At 63.7% G+C, this 19,293-nt stretch overlaps 3 non-coding genes across 3 annotated transcripts; all 3 read left to right on the forward strand.

The window, feature by feature from the left end:
• Window positions 1-5,405: 5,405 nt before the first annotated feature.
• LOC131869460 (5S ribosomal RNA) lies at window positions 5,406-5,524 on the forward strand. The gene has a single exon (XR_009367843.1). It is a non-coding gene; the product is annotated as a 5S ribosomal RNA (ribosomal RNA).
• A 5,915-nt stretch (window positions 5,525-11,439) lies between these two features.
• LOC131869461 (5S ribosomal RNA) lies at window positions 11,440-11,558 on the forward strand. The gene has a single exon (XR_009367844.1). It is a non-coding gene; the product is annotated as a 5S ribosomal RNA (ribosomal RNA).
• Window positions 11,559-17,474: 5,916 nt separating this feature from the next.
• Window positions 17,475-17,593, forward strand: LOC131869462 (5S ribosomal RNA). Its single transcript, XR_009367845.1, has one exon. It is a non-coding gene; the product is annotated as a 5S ribosomal RNA (ribosomal RNA).
• The last annotated feature ends 1,700 nt before the right edge of the window (window positions 17,594-19,293 follow it).

A 19,293-nucleotide genomic window follows, 5' to 3' on the forward strand; every position in this document is an offset into this window, starting at 1 on the left:
CACTTGAGAGATTGTAAAAAAAAAAAATTTAAAATGAAGGAAACGCGGGTGCCAAGGTGTGCGCGCCCGGGTGCGCAGCCCAGCCAAGGTGTGCGCACCAAGGCGCCCACCCTGGCGAAGGTGCACGCAAGGTGCGCACCCGAGGCAAACCGGACAATTAACCCAACTTTCGACTTCGCGCGCACCTGCGCACCTTGGAGCGCACTTCGGAGCGCTCCTTGGTGCGCACCAATCTTGGGCACCTCGGAGTGCACCATGGCGCCCACCAAGGTGCGCACCCGGGGCAAACCGAGCTCCGACTTCGTGCGCACCTTGGAGCGCACGAAAGGTGCGCACCATGGCGCCCACCAAGGTGCGCAGCCCAGCCAAGGCGTGCGCATCAAGGTGCGCACCCTGGCGAAGGTGCGCACCCGGGGCAAACCGAGCTCCGACTTCGTGCGCACCTTGGAGCGCACAAAGGGTGCGCAACCCAGCCAAGGTGTGCGCACCCCGGGCAAACCGAGCTCCGAATCGTGCGCACCTTGGAGCACACTTCGGAGCCCTCCTTGGTGCGCACCGATGTTGCGCACCTCGGAGCGCACCCGGGGAAAACAATGCAATTAACCCGACTTTCGACTTCGTGGGCACCTCGGAGCGCTCTCGGGTTCGCACCTCGGAGCACACCGAGGTGCGCACCTTTGATGCGCTGCCTTCACCAATTTCCAGAAAAGGCAAGAAAACATTGAGAAGGTGTGCGCACCGAGGTGCCCACCCTGGCGAAGGTGCACGCGAGGTGCGCACCCGGGGCAAACCGGGCTCCGACTTCGTGCACGCCATGCTGCGCACCTTGGAGGGCCATGGTGCGCACCTTGGAGCACACTTCGGAGCGCTCAATGGTGCCCAACCCAGCCAAGGTGCCCACCGCGGCGAAGGTGCACGCGAGGTGCGCACCCGGGGCAAACCGGGCTCCGACTTCGTGCACGCCGCACCTTGGAGCACACTTCGGAGCGCTCCTTGGTGCGCACCAGGGCGCGCAACCCAGCCGAGGTGCCCACCCCGGCGAAGGTGCACGCGGGGTGCGCACCCGGGGCAAACCGGGCTCCGACTTCGTGCACGCCATGGTGCCCACCGCGGCGAAGGTGCACGCGAGGTGCGCACCCGGGGCAAACCGGGCTCCGACTTCGTGCACGCCGCACCTTGGAGCACACTTCGGAGCGCTCCTTGGTGCGCACCAGGGCGCGCAACCCAGCCGAGGTGCCCACCCCGGCGAAGGTGCACGCGAGGTGCGCACCCGGGGCAAACCGGGCTCCGACTTCGTGCACGCCATGGTGCCCACCGCGGCGAAGGTGCACGCGAGGTGCGCACCCGGGGCAAACCGGGCTCCGACTTCGTGCACGCCGCACCTTGGAGCACACTTCGGAGCGCTCCTTGGTGCGCACCATGGTGCCCACCAGGGCGCGCAACCCCGCCGAAGGTGCACGCGAGGTGCGCACCCGGGGCAAACCGGGCTCCGACTTCGTGCACGCCGCACCTTGGAGCACACTTCGGAGCGCTCCTTGGTGCGCACCAGGGCGCGCAACCCCGCCGAAGGTGCACGCGAGGTGCGCACCCGGGGCAAACCGGGCTCCGACTTCGTGCACGCCATGGTGCGCACCAGGGTGCCCACCGCGGCGAAGGTGCGCACCCGGGGCAAACCGGGCTCCGACTTCGTGCACGCCGCACCTTGGAGCACACTTCGGAGCGCTCCTTGGTGCGCACCAGGGCGCGCAACCCAGCCGAGGTGCCCACCCCGGCGAAGGTGCACGCGAGGTGCGCACCCGGGGCAAACCGGGCTCCGACTTCGTGCACGCCATGGTGCCCACCGCGGCGAAGGTGCGCACCCGGGGCAAACCGGGCTAGGACTTCGTGCACGCCGCACCTTGGAGCACACTTCGGAGCGCTCCTTGGTGCGCACCATGGTGCCCACCAGGCCGCGCAACCCAGCCAAGGTGTGCGCACCAAGGTGCACGCGAGGTGCGCACCCGGGGCAAACCGGGGTCCGGCTTCGTGCACGCCGCACCTTGGAGCACACATCGGGGCGCTCCCGGGTTCGCACCGGCGTTGCGCACCGTGGTGGGCACCTCGGAGCGCACCGTGGTGGGCACCTCGGAGCACACCAAGGTGGGCAGCGAGGTGCGCACCTTTGATGCGATGCCTTCACTAATTTCCATAAAAGGCAAAAAAAAACGAGATTTTAAAATTTCCGTTTTGAAAGATAGTGAGAAAAAGGGAATGCTGGTGCCATCTTGAGCCCGCCCTGGTGCGCAGCCCAGCCAAGGTGTGCGCACCAAGGTGCCCACCCTGGCGAAGGTGCGCGCCCGGGCAATTAACCCAACTTCCAACTTCGCGCGCGCCAGGGTGGGAGCGCACCCAACAACCGGGCCTGGGAAGAGCCAATGCGAGAAACCCCACCAAACGCTCTGACAAAAAAAGAGGGGGCGCTCCAGTAACCCCGCTTCGGAGCGCACCCTGGGCAAACCCAGCGAGGGTGCCCACCCCGGCCAAGGTGCAGGCGAGGTGCGCACCCGGGGCAAACCGGGCTCCGACAACGTGCACGCCGCACCTTGGAGCACACTTCGTAGCGCTCCCGGGTGCGCACCTCAGAGCACACCAAGGTGGGCAGCGAGGTGCGCACCTTTGATGCGCTGCCTTCACTAATTTCCAGAAAAGGCAAAAAAAAGAGGAGATTTTAAAATTTCCGTTTTGAAAGATAGTGAAAAAAACGGAACGCGGGTGCCATCTTGAGCCCGCCCTGGTGCACAGCCCAGGTAAGGTGCCCACCCTGGCAAAGGTGCGCACCCGGGCAATTAACCCTACTTCCGACTTCGTGCGCGCCAGGGTGGCAACCGGGCCTGGGAAGAGCCAATGCGAGAAACCCCACCAAACGCTCCGACAAAAAAAGAGGCGGCGCTCCAATAACCCCGCTTCGGAGCGCAGCCGGGGCAAACCCAGCCAAGGTGCCCACCCCGACGAAGGTGCACGCGAGGTGCGCACCCGGGGCAAACCGGGCTCCGACAACGTGCACGCAGCACCTTGGAGCACACTTCGAAGCACTCCCGGGTGCCCACCGGCGTTGCGCACCGTGGTGGGCAGCGAGGTGCGCACCTTTGATGCGCTGCCTTCACTAATTTCCAGAAAAGGCAAAAAAAAATGAGATTTTAAAATTTCCGTTTTGAAAGATAGTGAAAAAAACGGAACGCGGGTGCCATCTTGAGCCCGCCCTGGTGCGCAGCCCAGGCAAGGCATGCGCACCAAGGTGCCCACCCGCGGTGCACGCCCGGGGCAAACCGGGCTCCGACTTCGTGCAGGCCGCACCTTGGAGCACACTTCGGAGCGCTCCTTGGTGCGCACCATGGTGCCCACCAGGGCGCACCCGGGGCAAACCGGGCTCCGACTTCGTGCACGCCGCACCTTGGAGCACACATCGGAGCGCTCCCAGGTTCGCACCAGCGTTGCGCACCTTTGATGCGCTGCCTTCACTAATTTCCAGAAAAGGCAAAAAAAAACGATATTTTAAAATTTCCGTTCTGAAAGATAGTGAAAAAAACGGAACGCGGGTGCCATCTTGAGCCCTTCCTGGTGCGCAGCCCAGGCAAGTTGTGCGCACCAAGGTGCCCACCCTGGCGGAGGTGCGCGCCCGGGGCAAACCGGGCTCCGACTTCGTGCACTGCATGGTGCCCACCAAGGCGCGCAACCCAGCCAAGGTGCCCACCGCAGCGAAGGTGCACGCGAGGTGCGCACCCGAGGTGCACACCCGGGGCAAACCGAGCTCCGACTTCGTGCACGCCGCACCTTGGAGCACACTTCAGAGCGCTCCTTGGTGCGCACCAGGGCGCGCAACCCAGCCAAGGTGCTCACCCCGGCGAAGGTGCACGCGAGGTGCGCACCCGGGGCAAGCCGGGCTCGGACTTCGTGCACGCCGCACCTTGGAGCACACATCGGAGCGCTCCCGGGTTCGCACCAGCATTGCGCACCTTTGATGCGCTGCCTTCACTAATTTCCAGAAAAGGCAAAAAAAAAAAAAAAACGAGATTTTAAAATTTCCGTTTTGAAAGATAGTGAAAAAAACGGAACGCGGGTGCCATCTTGAGCCCGCCCTGGTGTGCAGCCCAGGCAAGTTGTGCGCACCAAGGCACCCACCCTGGCCAAGGTGGGTCACGGGGTGGGTCCTAGGGTGGGTAACGGGGTGGGTACTAAGGTGCGTGCCAAGGTGGGTCATGGGGTGGGTGCCAAGGTGGGCACCAGGGTGGGTGTGCACCAACCCTAGCCAGGGTAGGTCACGGGGTGGTTGTCGGGGTGGGCGTCAAGGAGCCAAGGTGGGTGGCAAGTAGCCAAGTTGCGTGCCAAGGTGGGTGTCGGGGTGGGTGCCAAGGATCCAAGGTGGGTGCCAAGGAACCAAGGTGGGTGTCTGGGTGGGTGCCGAGGTGGGAGCCAGGGTGGGTCCCAAGGTGAGTGCAAAGGTGGGTGCCAGGGTCAAGGTGAGTGCCAATGTGGGTTCCAAGGTGCCAGGGTCAGGGTGAGTGCCAATGTGGGTTCAAAGGTGCTAAGTTGGGTGCGAGGTTGGGTGCGAGGGTGGGTGGGTGCCAAGGTGTGCTAGGTGGAAGCCCGGGTGGGTCGGCATCCCATGGGTGTCGAGTTGGGTGCCTGATGGGTGCTTCTTGTCAAGTTTTAGTCGTCGGGACTCATTTCGAGCCTTAGAGGTCGTTTCTTGTCCGGTTGCCCTGTCTTCGACCTGGGAACCCAATTTTGGTCCTCGGGTCCCATTTTTTTTTGTCTCGCATCCCACTTTTGGCCTGTGGCCTTTTCGGGGTCGATTCTCGTTTTGGGCATCAGAGCATGTTTCTTCTCCTAAAACCCAATATTTGTTTATTAAGTCTCGGAACACATTTTTGTTCTCGTGGACCCATCATGGGTCTTGGAACGCATTTGTGGTCCTTGGGTCCCATTTTGCATCCCGAAACTTGTGTTTTGGTGCTTGATCCCTATTTTGGGTGCCCACCTTGCACCAAGTGCGCACCCGGGGCAAACCGAGCGCCTTGGTGCACCGGGGCAAGATCGAGCGTGCACCCGAGGCGCCCCGAACATGCACCAAGGTGCACTCGGCCCACATGTGAGCGCAGGTCGTTGCGCCCGAGGTGGTGTGTGGGCACCGCGTTGCAGACGGGACACTGCACGCACACGACGCCCCGTCCAGGTGCACGCACGTAGGCCGGGCCGGGTGCACACCCGACGCCCTAGCAAGGTGCGCGCACCCGGGCAGGGCTCACACTTGGCGAACGGGGCGCACTTCGCGAGGGAGGGTGTGCACCTCGACGGGGGTGGGTGGCCGGGGTGGATTCGCACGTGGGTCGCGGTTTGCTAAGTACACACTGCGACAAGCTCATAACGGGTGCGATCATACCAGCGTTAGTGCACCGGATCCCATCAGAACTCCGCAGTTAAGCGCGCTTGGGCCGGAGTAGTACTGGGATGGGTGACCTCCCGGGAAGTCCCGGTGTTGCACCCTTTTTTAGTTTTTCGCCGGGCGTCGCAATGCTATTTGAATAAACCTTTTGCCCGTTTGCGTTCTCGTCGGGGCCGGGCCGGGCCGGGGTGCGCTGCCCGCACTACCGCGCGCGCGGGGGCGACACCGAGCGCGCACCCGAGGCGCCCCGAGCACACAGGCCACGGTGCAACCCGGGCGTTGTGCGCGCACCCCGGTGCGCCCGAGGTGCTGCGCGCGCACCCAGGTGAAATCGGTGTGCACCTCGGCCAGTGCGCGCTCGGTCGAGTCGCGCACGTTGGCCAAGGTGCACGGTGATGTTTCTTACTCTAAGGTTCCGCACCAGACGCCCGGGACAGGTGAGCGAAGCTGGGCGGGGCCGGGTGCGCGGCCGGGGCAGGTGCACGCAGCTGGAGAGAGCTTTGGAGCACACCAGAGGTGCGCACCTTGGAGCACACTTCGGAGCGCACCAATGATGCGCTCCATTCAAAAGTTTCCTGAAAAGGCAAAAAAAGTTGAGATTATAGAATTTCCCACTTGAGAGATTGTAAAAAAAAAAAATTTAAAATGAAGGAAACGCGGGTGCCAAGGTGTGCGCGCCCGGGTGCGCAGCCCAGCCAAGGTGTGCGCACCAAGGCGCCCACCCTGGCGAAGGTGCACGCAAGGTGCGCACCCGAGGCAAACCGGACAATTAACCCAACTTTCGACTTCGCGTGCACCTGCGCACCTTGGAGCGCACTTCGGAGCGCTCCTTGGTGCGCACCAATCTTGGGCACCTCGGAGTGCACCATGGCGCCCACCAAGGTGCGCACCCGGGGCAAACCGAGCTCCGACTTCGTGCGCACCTTGGAGCGCACGAAAGGTGCGCACCATGGCGCCCACCAAGGTGCGCAGCCCAGCCAAGGCGTGCGCATCAAGGTGCGCACCCTGGCGAAGGTGCGCACCCGGGGCAAACCGAGCTCCGACTTCGTGCGCACCTTGGAGCGCACAAAGGGTGCGCAACCCAGCCAAGGTGTGCGCACCCCGGGCAAACCGAGCTCCGAATCGTGCGCACCTTGGAGCACACTTCGGAGCCCTCCTTGGTGCGCACCGATGTTGCGCACCTCGGAGCGCACCCGGGGAAAACAATGCAATTAACCCGACTTTCGACTTCGTGGGCACCTCGGAGCGCTCTCGGGTTCGCACCTCGGAGCACACCGAGGTGCGCACCTTTGATGCGCTGCCTTCACCAATTTCCAGAAAAGGCAAGAAAACATTGAGAAGGTGTGCGCACCGAGGTGCCCACCCTGGCGAAGGTGCACGCGAGGTGCGCACCCGGGGCAAACCGGGCTCCGACTTCGTGCACGCCATGCTGCGCACCTTGGAGGGCCATGGTGCGCACCTTGGAGCACACTTCGGAGCGCTCAATGGTGCCCAACCCAGCCAAGGTGCCCACCGCGGCGAAGGTGCACGCGAGGTGCGCACCCGGGGCAAACCGGGCTCCGACTTCGTGCACGCCGCACCTTGGAGCACACTTCGGAGCGCTCCTTGGTGCGCACCAGGGCGCGCAACCCAGCCGAGGTGCCCACCCCGGCGAAGGTGCACGCGGGGTGCGCACCCGGGGCAAACCGGGCTCCGACTTCGTGCACGCCATGGTGCCCACCGCGGCGAAGGTGCACGCGAGGTGCGCACCCGGGGCAAACCGGGCTCCGACTTCGTGCACGCCGCACCTTGGAGCACACTTCGGAGCGCTCCTTGGTGCGCACCAGGGCGCGCAACCCAGCCGAGGTGCCCACCCCGGCGAAGGTGCACGCGAGGTGCGCACCCGGGGCAAACCGGGCTCCGACTTCGTGCACGCCATGGTGCCCACCGCGGCGAAGGTGCACGCGAGGTGCGCACCCGGGGCAAACCGGGCTCCGACTTCGTGCACGCCGCACCTTGGAGCACACTTCGGAGCGCTCCTTGGTGCGCACCATGGTGCCCACCAGGGCGCGCAACCCCGCCGAAGGTGCACGCGAGGTGCGCACCCGGGGCAAACCGGGCTCCGACTTCGTGCACGCCGCACCTTGGAGCACACTTCGGAGCGCTCCTTGGTGCGCACCAGGGCGCGCAACCCCGCCGAAGGTGCACGCGAGGTGCGCACCCGGGGCAAACCGGGCTCCGACTTCGTGCACGCCATGGTGCGCACCAGGGTGCCCACCGCGGCGAAGGTGCGCACCCGGGGCAAACCGGGCTCCGACTTCGTGCACGCCGCACCTTGGAGCACACTTCGGAGCGCTCCTTGGTGCGCACCAGGGCGCGCAACCCAGCCGAGGTGCCCACCCCGGCGAAGGTGCACGCGAGGTGCGCACCCGGGGCAAACCGGGCTCCGACTTCGTGCACGCCATGGTGCCCACCGCGGCGAAGGTGCGCACCCGGGGCAAACCGGGCTAGGACTTCGTGCACGCCGCACCTTGGAGCACACTTCGGAGCGCTCCTTGGTGCGCACCATGGTGCCCACCAGGCCGCGCAACCCAGCCAAGGTGTGCGCACCAAGGTGCACGCGAGGTGCGCACCCGGGGCAAACCGGGGTCCGGCTTCGTGCACGCCGCACCTTGGAGCACACATCGGGGCGCTCCCGGGTTCGCACCGGCGTTGCGCACCGTGGTGGGCACCTCGGAGCGCACCGTGGTGGGCACCTCGGAGCACACCAAGGTGGGCAGCGAGGTGCGCACCTTTGATGCGATGCCTTCACTAATTTCCATAAAAGGCAAAAAAAAACGAGATTTTAAAATTTCCGTTTTGAAAGATAGTGAGAAAAAGGGAATGCTGGTGCCATCTTGAGCCCGCCCTGGTGCGCAGCCCAGCCAAGGTGTGCGCACCAAGGTGCCCACCCTGGCGAAGGTGCGCGCCCGGGCAATTAACCCAACTTCCAACTTCGCGCGCGCCAGGGTGGGAGCGCACCCAACAACCGGGCCTGGGAAGAGCCAATGCGAGAAACCCCACCAAACGCTCTGACAAAAAAAGAGGGGGCGCTCCAGTAACCCCGCTTCGGAGCGCACCCTGGGCAAACCCAGCGAGGGTGCCCACCCCGGCCAAGGTGCAGGCGAGGTGCGCACCCGGGGCAAACCGGGCTCCGACAACGTGCACGCCGCACCTTGGAGCACACTTCGTAGCGCTCCCGGGTGCGCACCTCAGAGCACACCAAGGTGGGCAGCGAGGTGCGCACCTTTGATGCGCTGCCTTCACTAATTTCCAGAAAAGGCAAAAAAAAGAGGAGATTTTAAAATTTCCGTTTTGAAAGATAGTGAAAAAAACGGAACGCGGGTGCCATCTTGAGCCCGCCCTGGTGCACAGCCCAGGTAAGGTGCCCACCCTGGCAAAGGTGCGCACCCGGGCAATTAACCCTACTTCCGACTTCGTGCGCGCCAGGGTGGCAACCGGGCCTGGGAAGAGCCAATGCGAGAAACCCCACCAAACGCTCCGACAAAAAAAGAGGCGGCGCTCCAATAACCCCGCTTCGGAGCGCAGCCGGGGCAAACCCAGCCAAGGTGCCCACCCCGACGAAGGTGCACGCGAGGTGCGCACCCGGGGCAAACCGGGCTCCGACAACGTGCACGCAGCACCTTGGAGCACACTTCGAAGCACTCCCGGGTGCCCACCGGCGTTGCGCACCGTGGTGGGCAGCGAGGTGCGCACCTTTGATGCGCTGCCTTCACTAATTTCCAGAAAAGGCAAAAAAAAATGAGATTTTAAAATTTCCGTTTTGAAAGATAGTGAAAAAAACGGAACGCGGGTGCCATCTTGAGCCCGCCCTGGTGCGCAGCCCAGGCAAGGCATGCGCACCAAGGTGCCCACCCGCGGTGCACGCCCGGGGCAAACCGGGCTCCGACTTCGTGCAGGCCGCACCTTGGAGCACACTTCGGAGCGCTCCTTGGTGCGCACCATGGTGCCCACCAGGGCGCACCCGGGGCAAACCGGGCTCCGACTTCGTGCACGCCGCACCTTGGAGCACACATCGGAGCGCTCCCAGGTTCGCACCAGCGTTGCGCACCTTTGATGCGCTGCCTTCACTAATTTCCAGAAAAGGCAAAAAAAAACGATATTTTAAAATTTCCGTTCTGAAAGATAGTGAAAAAAACGGAACGCGGGTGCCATCTTGAGCCCTTCCTGGTGCGCAGCCCAGGCAAGTTGTGCGCACCAAGGTGCCCACCCTGGCGGAGGTGCGCGCCCGGGGCAAACCGGGCTCCGACTTCGTGCACTGCATGGTGCCCACCAAGGCGCGCAACCCAGCCAAGGTGCCCACCGCAGCGAAGGTGCACGCGAGGTGCGCACCCGAGGTGCACACCCGGGGCAAACCGAGCTCCGACTTCGTGCACGCCGCACCTTGGAGCACACTTCAGAGCGCTCCTTGGTGCGCACCAGGGCGCGCAACCCAGCCAAGGTGCTCACCCCGGCGAAGGTGCACGCGAGGTGCGCACCCGGGGCAAGCCGGGCTCGGACTTCGTGCACGCCGCACCTTGGAGCACACATCGGAGCGCTCCCGGGTTCGCACCAGCATTGCGCACCTTTGATGCGCTGCCTTCACTAATTTCCAGAAAAGGCAAAAAAAAAAAAAAAACGAGATTTTAAAATTTCCGTTTTGAAAGATAGTGAAAAAAACGGAACGCGGGTGCCATCTTGAGCCCGCCCTGGTGTGCAGCCCAGGCAAGTTGTGCGCACCAAGGCACCCACCCTGGCCAAGGTGGGTCACGGGGTGGGTCCTAGGGTGGGTAACGGGGTGGGTACTAAGGTGCGTGCCAAGGTGGGTCATGGGGTGGGTGCCAAGGTGGGCACCAGGGTGGGTGTGCACCAACCCTAGCCAGGGTAGGTCACGGGGTGGTTGTCGGGGTGGGCGTCAAGGAGCCAAGGTGGGTGGCAAGTAGCCAAGTTGCGTGCCAAGGTGGGTGTCGGGGTGGGTGCCAAGGATCCAAGGTGGGTGCCAAGGAACCAAGGTGGGTGTCTGGGTGGGTGCCGAGGTGGGAGCCAGGGTGGGTCCCAAGGTGAGTGCAAAGGTGGGTGCCAGGGTCAAGGTGAGTGCCAATGTGGGTTCCAAGGTGCCAGGGTCAGGGTGAGTGCCAATGTGGGTTCAAAGGTGCTAAGTTGGGTGCGAGGTTGGGTGCGAGGGTGGGTGGGTGCCAAGGTGTGCTAGGTGGAAGCCCGGGTGGGTCGGCATCCCATGGGTGTCGAGTTGGGTGCCTGATGGGTGCTTCTTGTCAAGTTTTAGTCGTCGGGACTCATTTCGAGCCTTAGAGGTCGTTTCTTGTCCGGTTGCCCTGTCTTCGACCTGGGAACCCAATTTTGGTCCTCGGGTCCCATTTTTTTTTGTCTCGCATCCCACTTTTGGCCTGTGGCCTTTTCGGGGTCAATTCTCGTTTTGGGCATCAGAGCATGTTTCTTCTCCTAAAACCCAATATTTGTTTATTAAGTCTCGGAACACATTTTTGTTCTCGTGGACCCATCATGGGTCTTGGAACGCATTTGTGGTCCTTGGGTCCCATTTTGCATCCCGAAACTTGTGTTTTGGTGCTTGATCCCTATTTTGGGTGCCCACCTTGCACCAAGTGCGCACCCGGGGCAAACCGAGCGCCTTGGTGCACCGGGGCAAGATCGAGCGTGCACCCGAGGCGCCCCGAACATGCACCAAGGTGCACTCGGCCCACATGTGAGCGCAGGTCGTTGCGCCCGAGGTGGTGTGTGGGCACCGCGTTGCAGACGGGACACTGCACGCACACGACGCCCCGTCCAGGTGCACGCACGTAGGCCGGGCCGGGTGCACACCCGACGCCCTAGCAAGGTGCGCGCACCCGGGCAGGGCTCACACTTGGCGAACGGGGCGCACTTCGCGAGGGAGGGTGTGCACCTCGACGGGGGTGGGTGGCCGGGGTGGATTCGCACGTGGGTCGCGGTTTGCTAAGTACACACTGCGACAAGCTCATAACGGGTGCGATCATACCAGCGTTAGTGCACCGGATCCCATCAGAACTCCGCAGTTAAGCGCGCTTGGGCCGGAGTAGTACTGGGATGGGTGACCTCCCGGGAAGTCCCGGTGTTGCACCCTTTCTTAGTTTTTCGCCGGGCGTCGCAATGCTATTTGAATAAACCTTTTGCCCGTTTGCGTTCTCGTCGGGGCCGGGCCGGGCCGGGGTGCGCTGCCCGCACTACCGCGCGCGCGGGGGGCGACACCGAGCGCGCACCCGAGGCGCCCCGAGCACACAGGCCACGGTGCAACCCGGGCGTTGTGCGCGCACCCCGGTGCGCCCGAGGTGCTGCGCGCGCACCCAGGTGAAATCGGTGTGCACCTCGGCCAGTGCGCGCTCGGTCGAGTCGCGCACGTTGGCCAAGGTGCACGGTGATGTTTCTTACTCTAAGGTTCCGCACCAGACGCCCGGGACAGGTGAGCGAAGCTGGGCGGGGCCGGGTGCGCGGCCGGGGCAGGTGCACGCAGCTGGAGAGAGCTTTGGAGCACACCAGAGGTGCGCACCTTGGAGCACACTTCGGAGCGCACCAATGATGCGCTCCATTCAAAAGTTTCCTGAAAAGGCAAAAAAAGTTGAGATTATAGAATTTCCCACTTGAGAGATTGTAAAAAAAAAAAATTTAAAATGAAGGAAACGCGGGTGCCAAGGTGTGCGCGCCCGGGTGCGCAGCCCAGCCAAGGTGTGCGCACCAAGGCGCCCACCCTGGCGAAGGTGCACGCAAGGTGCGCACCCGAGGCAAACCGGACAATTAACCCAACTTTCGACTTCGCGCGCACCTGCGCACCTTGGAGCGCACTTCGGAGCGCTCCTTGGTGCGCACCAATCTTGGGCACCTCGGAGTGCACCATGGCGCCCACCAAGGTGCGCACCCGGGGCAAACCGAGCTCCGACTTCGTGCGCACCTTGGAGCGCACGAAAGGTGCGCACCATGGCGCCCACCAAGGTGCGCAGCCCAGCCAAGGCGTGCGCATCAAGGTGCGCACCCTGGCGAAGGTGCGCACCCGGGGCAAACCGAGCTCCGACTTCGTGCGCACCTTGGAGCGCACAAAGGGTGCGCAACCCAGCCAAGGTGTGCGCACCCCGGGCAAACCGAGCTCCGAATCGTGCGCACCTTGGAGCACACTTCGGAGCCCTCCTTGGTGCGCACCGATGTTGCGCACCTCGGAGCGCACCCGGGGAAAACAATGCAATTAACCCGACTTTCGACTTCGTGGGCACCTCGGAGCGCTCTCGGGTTCGCACCTCGGAGCACACCGAGGTGCGCACCTTTGATGCGCTGCCTTCACCAATTTCCAGAAAAGGCAAGAAAACATTGAGAAGGTGTGCGCACCGAGGTGCCCACCCTGGCGAAGGTGCACGCGAGGTGCGCACCCGGGGCAAACCGGGCTCCGACTTCGTGCACGCCATGCTGCGCACCTTGGAGGGCCATGGTGCGCACCTTGGAGCACACTTCGGAGCGCTCAATGGTGCCCAACCCAGCCAAGGTGCCCACCGCGGCGAAGGTGCACGCGAGGTGCGCACCCGGGGCAAACCGGGCTCCGACTTCGTGCACGCCGCACCTTGGAGCACACTTCGGAGCGCTCCTTGGTGCGCACCAGGGCGCGCAACCCAGCCGAGGTGCCCACCCCGGCGAAGGTGCACGCGGGGTGCGCACCCGGGGCAAACCGGGCTCCGACTTCGTGCACGCCATGGTGCCCACCGCGGCGAAGGTGCACGCGAGGTGCGCACCCGGGGCAAACCGGGCTCCGACTTCGTGCACGCCGCACCTTGGAGCACACTTCGGAGCGCTCCTTGGTGCGCACCAGGGCGCGCAACCCAGCCGAGGTGCCCACCCCGGCGAAGGTGCACGCGAGGTGCGCACCCGGGGCAAACCGGGCTCCGACTTCGTGCACGCCATGGTGCCCACCGCGGCGAAGGTGCACGCGAGGTGCGCACCCGGGGCAAACCGGGCTCCGACTTCGTGCACGCCGCACCTTGGAGCACACTTCGGAGCGCTCCTTGGTGCGCACCATGGTGCCCACCAGGGCGCGCAACCCCGCCGAAGGTGCACGCGAGGTGCGCACCCGGGGCAAACCGGGCTCCGACTTCGTGCACGCCGCACCTTGGAGCACACTTCGGAGCGCTCCTTGGTGCGCACCAGGGCGCGCAACCCCGCCGAAGGTGCACGCGAGGTGCGCACCCGGGGCAAACCGGGCTCCGACTTCGTGCACGCCATGGTGCGCACCAGGGTGCCCACCGCGGCGAAGGTGCGCACCCGGGGCAAACCGGGCTCCGACTTCGTGCACGCCGCACCTTGGAGCACACTTCGGAGCGCTCCTTGGTGCGCACCAGGGCGCGCAACCCAGCCGAGGTGCCCACCCCGGCGAAGGTGCACGCGAGGTGCGCACCCGGGGCAAACCGGGCTCCGACTTCGTGCACGCCATGGTGCCCACCGCGGCGAAGGTGCGCACCCGGGGCAAACCGGGCTAGGACTTCGTGCACGCCGCACCTTGGAGCACACTTTGGAGCGCTCCTTGGTGCGCACCATGGTGCCCACCAGGCCGCGCAACCCAGCCAAGGTGTGCGCACCAAGGTGCACGCGAGGTGCGCACCCGGGGCAAACCGGGGTCCGGCTTCGTGCACGCCGCACCTTGGAGCACACATCGGGGCGCTCCCGGGTTCGCACCGGCGTTGCGCACCGTGGTGGGCACCTCGGAGCGCACCGTGGTGGGCACCTCGGAGCACACCAAGGTGGGCAGCGAGGTGCGCACCTTTGATGCGATGCCTTCACTAATTTCCATAAAAGGCAAAAAAAAACGAGATTTTAAAATTTCCGTTTTGAAAGATAGTGAGAAAAAGGGAATGCTGGTGCCATCTTGAGCCCGCCCTGGTGCGCAGCCCAGCCAAGGTGTGCGCACCAAGGTGCCCACCCTGGCGAAGGTGCGCGCCCGGGCAATTAACCCAACTTCCAACTTCGCGCGCGCCAGGGTGGGAGCGCACCCAACAACCGGGCCTGGGAAGAGCCAATGCGAGAAACCCCACCAAACGCTCTGACAAAAAAAGAGGGGGCGCTCCAGTAACCCCGCTTCGGAGCGCACCCTGGGCAAACCCAGCGAGGGTGCCCACCCCGGCCAAGGTGCAGGCGAGGTGCGCACCCGGGGCAAACCGGGCTCCGACAACGTGCACGCCGCACCTTGGAGCACACTTCGTAGCGCTCCCGGGTGCGCACCTCAGAGCACACCAAGGTGGGCAGCGAGGTGCGCACCTTTGATGCGCTGCCTTCACTAATTTCCAGAAAAGGCAAAAAAAAGAGGAGATTTTAAAATTTCCGTTTTGAAAGATAGTGAAAAAAACGGAACGCGGGTGCCATCTTGAGCCCGCCCTGGTGCACAGCCCAGGTAAGGTGCCCACCCTGGCAAAGGTGCGCACCCGGGCAATTAACCCTACTTCCGACTTCGTGCGCGCCAGGGTGGCAACCGGGCCTGGGAAGAGCCAATGCGAGAAACCCCACCAAACGCTCCGACAAAAAAAGAGGCGGCGCTCCAATAACCCCGCTTCGGAGCGCAGCCGGGGCAAACCCAGCCAAGGTGCCCACCCCGACGAAGGTGCACGCGAGGTGCGCACCCGGGGCAAACCGGGCTCCGACAACGTGCACGCAGCACCTTGGAGCACACTTCGAAGCACTCCCGGGTGCCCACCGGCGTTGCGCACCGTGGTGGGCAGCGAGGTGCGCACCTTTGATGCGCTGCCTTCACTAATTTCCAGAAAAGGCAAAAAAAAATGAGATTTTAAAATTTCCGTTTTGAAAGATAGTGAAAAAAACGGAACGCGGGTGCCATCTTGAGCCCGCCCTGGTGCGCAGCCCAGGCAAGGCATGCGCACCAAGGTGCCCACCCGCGGTGCACGCCCGGGGCAAACCGGGCTCCGACTTCGTGCAGGCCGCACCTTGGAGCACACTTCGGAGCGCTCCTTGGTGCGCACCATGGTGCCCACCAGGGCGCACCCGGGGCAAACCGGGCTCCGACTTCGTGCACGCCGCACCTTGGAGCACACATCGGAGCGCTCCCAGGTTCGCACCAGCGTTGCGCACCTTTGATGCGCTGCCTTCACTAATTTCCAGAAAAGGCAAAAAAAAACGATATTTTAAAATTTCCGTTCTGAAAGATAGTGAAAAAAACGGAACGCGGGTGCCATCTTGAGCCCTTCCTGGTGCGCAGCCCAGGCAAGTTGTGCGCACCAAGGTGCCCACCCTGGCGGAGGTGCGCGCCCGGGGCAAACCGGGCTCCGACTTCGTGCACTGCATGGTGCCCACCAAGGCGCGCAACCCAGCCAAGGTGCCCACCGCAGCGAAGGTGCACGCGAGGTGCGCACCCGAGGTGCACACCCGGGGCAAACCGAGCTCCGACTTCGTGCACGCCGCACCTTGGAGCACACTTCAGAGCGCTCCTTGGTGCGCACCAGGGCGCGCAACCCAGCCAAGGTGCTCACCCCGGCGAAGGTGCACGCGAGGTGCGCACCCGGGGCAAGCCGGGCTCGGACTTCGTGCACGCCGCACCTTGGAGCACACATCGGAGCGCTCCCGGGTTCGCACCAGCATTGCGCACCTTTGATGCGCTGCCTTCACTAATTTCCAGAAAAGGCAAAAAAAAAAAAAAAACGAGATTTTAAAATTTCCGTTTTGAAAGATAGTGAAAAAAACGGAACGCGGGTGCCATCTTGAGCCCGCCCTGGTGTGCAGCCCAGGCAAGTTGTGCGCACCAAGGCACCCACCCTGGCCAAGGTGGGTCACGGGGTGGGTCCTAGGGTGGGTAACGGGGTGGGTACTAAGGTGCGTGCCAAGGTGGGTCATGGGGTGGGTGCCAAGGTGGGCACCAGGGTGGGTGTGCACCAACCCTAGCCAGGGTAGGTCACGGGGTGGTTGTCGGGGTGGGCGTCAAGGAGCCAAGGTGGGTGGCAAGTAGCCAAGTTGCGTGCCAAGGTGGGTGTCGGGGTGGGTGCCAAGGATCCAAGGTGGGTGCCAAGGAACCAAGGTGGGTGTCTGGGTGGGTGCCGAGGTGGGAGCCAGGGTGGGTCCCAAGGTGAGTGCAAAGGTGGGTGCCAGGGTCAAGGTGAGTGCCAATGTGGGTTCCAAGGTGCCAGGGTCAGGGTGAGTGCCAATGTGGGTTCAAAGGTGCTAAGTTGGGTGCGAGGTTGGGTGCGAGGGTGGGTGGGTGCCAAGGTGTGCTAGGTGGAAGCCCGGGTGGGTCGGCATCCCATGGGTGTCGAGTTGGGTGCCTGATGGGTGCTTCTTGTCAAGTTTTAGTCGTCGGGACTCATTTCGAGCCTTAGAGGTCGTTTCTTGTCCGGTTGCCCTGTCTTCGACCTGGGAACCCAATTTTGGTCCTCGGGTCCCATTTTTTTTTGTCTCGCATCCCACTTTTGGCCTGTGGCCTTTTCGGGGTCGATTCTCGTTTTGGGCATCAGAGCATGTTTCTTCTCCTAAAACCCAATATTTGTTTATTAAGTCTCGGAACACATTTTTGTTCTCGTGGACCCATCATGGGTCTTGGAACGCATTTGTGGTCCTTGGGTCCCATTTTGCATCCCGAAACTTGTGTTTTGGTGCTTGATCCCTATTTTGGGTGCCCACCTTGCACCAAGTGCGCACCCGGGGCAAACCGAGCGCCTTGGTGCACCGGGGCAAGATCGAGCGTGCACCCGAGGCGCCCCGAACATGCACCAAGGTGCACTCGGCCCACATGTGAGCGCAGGTCGTTGCGCCCGAGGTGGTGTGTGGGCACCGCGTTGCAGACGGGACACTGCACGCACACGACGCCCCGTCCAGGTGCACGCACGTAGGCCGGGCCGGGTGCACACCCGACGCCCTAGCAAGGTGCGCGCACCCGGGCAGGGCTCACACTTGGCGAACGGGGCGCACTTCGCGAGGGAGGGTGTGCACCTCGACGGGGGTGGGTGGCCGGGGTGGATTCGCACGTGGGTCGCGGTTTGCTAAGTACACACTGCGACAAGCTCATAACGGGTGCGATCATACCAGCGTTAGTGCACCGGATCCCATCAGAACTCCGCAGTTAAGCGCGCTTGGGCCGGAGTAGTACTGGGATGGGTGACCTCCCGGGAAGTCCCGGTGTTGCACCCTTTTTTAGTTTTTCGCCGGGCGTCGCAATGCTATTTGAATAAACCTTTTGCCCGTTTGCGTTCTCGTCGGGGCCGGGCCGGGCCGGGGTGCGCTGCCCGCACTACCGCGCGCGCGGGGGCGACACCGAGCGCGCACCCGAGGCGCCCCGAGCACACAGGCCACGGTGCAACCCGGGCGTTGTGCGCGCACCCCGGTGCGCCCGAGGTGCTGCGCGCGCACCCAGGTGAAATCGGTGTGCACCTCGGCCAGTGCGCGCTCGGTCGAGTCGCGCACGTTGGCCAAGGTGCACGGTGATGTTTCTTACTCTAAGGTTCCGCACCAGACGCCCGGGACAGGTGAGCGAAGCTGGGCGGGGCCGGGTGCGCGGCCGGGGCAGGTGCACGCAGCTAGAGAGAGCTTTGGAGCACACCAGAGGTGCGCACCTTGGAGCACACTTCGGAGCGCACCAATGATGCGCTCCATTCAAAAGTTTCCTGAAAAGGCAAAAAAAGTTGAGATTATAGAATTTCCCACTTGAGAGATTGTAAAAAAAAAAAATTTAAAATGAAGGAAACGCGGGTGCCAAGGTGTGCGCGCCCGGGTGCGCAGCCCAGCCAAGGTGTGCGCACCAAGGCGCCCACCCTGGCGAAGGTGCACGCAAGGTGCGCACCCGAGGCAAACCGGACAATTAACCCAACTTTCGACTTCGCGCGCACCTGCGCACCTTGGAGCGCACTTCGGAGCGCTCCTTGGTGCGCACCAATCTTGGGCACCTCGGAGTGCACCATGGCGCCCACCAAGGTGCGCACCCGGGGCAAACCGAGCTCCGACTTCGTGCGCACCTTGGAGCGCACGAAAGGTGCGCACCATGGCGCCCACCAAGGTGCGCAGCCCAGCCAAGGCGTGCGCATCAAGGTGCGCACCCTGGCGAAGGTGCGCACCCGGGGCAAACCGAGCTCCGACTTCGTGCGCACCTTGGAGCGCACAAAGGGTGCGCAACCCAGCCAAGGTGTGCGCACCCCGGGCAAACCGAGCTCCGAATCGTGCGCACCTTGGAGCACACTTCGGAGCCCTCCTTGGTGCGCACCGATGTTGCGCACCTCGGAGCGCACCCGGGGAAAACAATGCAATTAACCCGACTTTCGACTTCGTGGGCACCTCGGAGCGCTCTCGGGTTCGCACCTCGGAGCACACCGAGGTGCGCACCTTTGATGCGCTGCCTTCACCAATTTCCAGAAAAGGCAAGAAAACATTGAGAAGGTGTGCGCACCGAGGTGCCCACCCTGGCGAAGGTGCACGCGAGGTGCGCACCCGGGGCAAACCGGGCTCCGACTTCGTGCACGCCATGCTGCGCACCTTGGAGGGCCATGGTGCGCACCTTGGAGCACACTTCGGAGCGCTCAATGGTGCCCAACCCAGCCAAGGTGCCCACCGCGGCGAAGGTGCACGCGAGGTGCGCACCCGGGGCAAACCGGGCTCCGACTTCGTGCACGCCGCACCTTGGAGCACACTTCGGAGCGCTCCTTGGTGCGCACCAGGGCGCGCAACCCAGCCGAGGTGCCCACCCCGGCGAAGGTGCACGCGGGGTGCGCACCCGGGGCAAACCGGGCTCCGACTTCGTGCACGCCATGGTGCCCACCGCGCCAAGGTGCACGCGAGGTGCGCACCCGGGGCAAACCGGGCTCCGACTTCGTGCACGCCGCACCTTGGAGCACACTTCG

Source organism: Cryptomeria japonica, unplaced genomic scaffold (assembly GCF_030272615.1).
Source record: "Cryptomeria japonica unplaced genomic scaffold, Sugi_1.0 HiC_scaffold_248, whole genome shotgun sequence".
Lineage (NCBI taxonomy): Eukaryota > Viridiplantae > Streptophyta > Pinopsida > Cupressales > Cupressaceae > Cryptomeria > Cryptomeria japonica.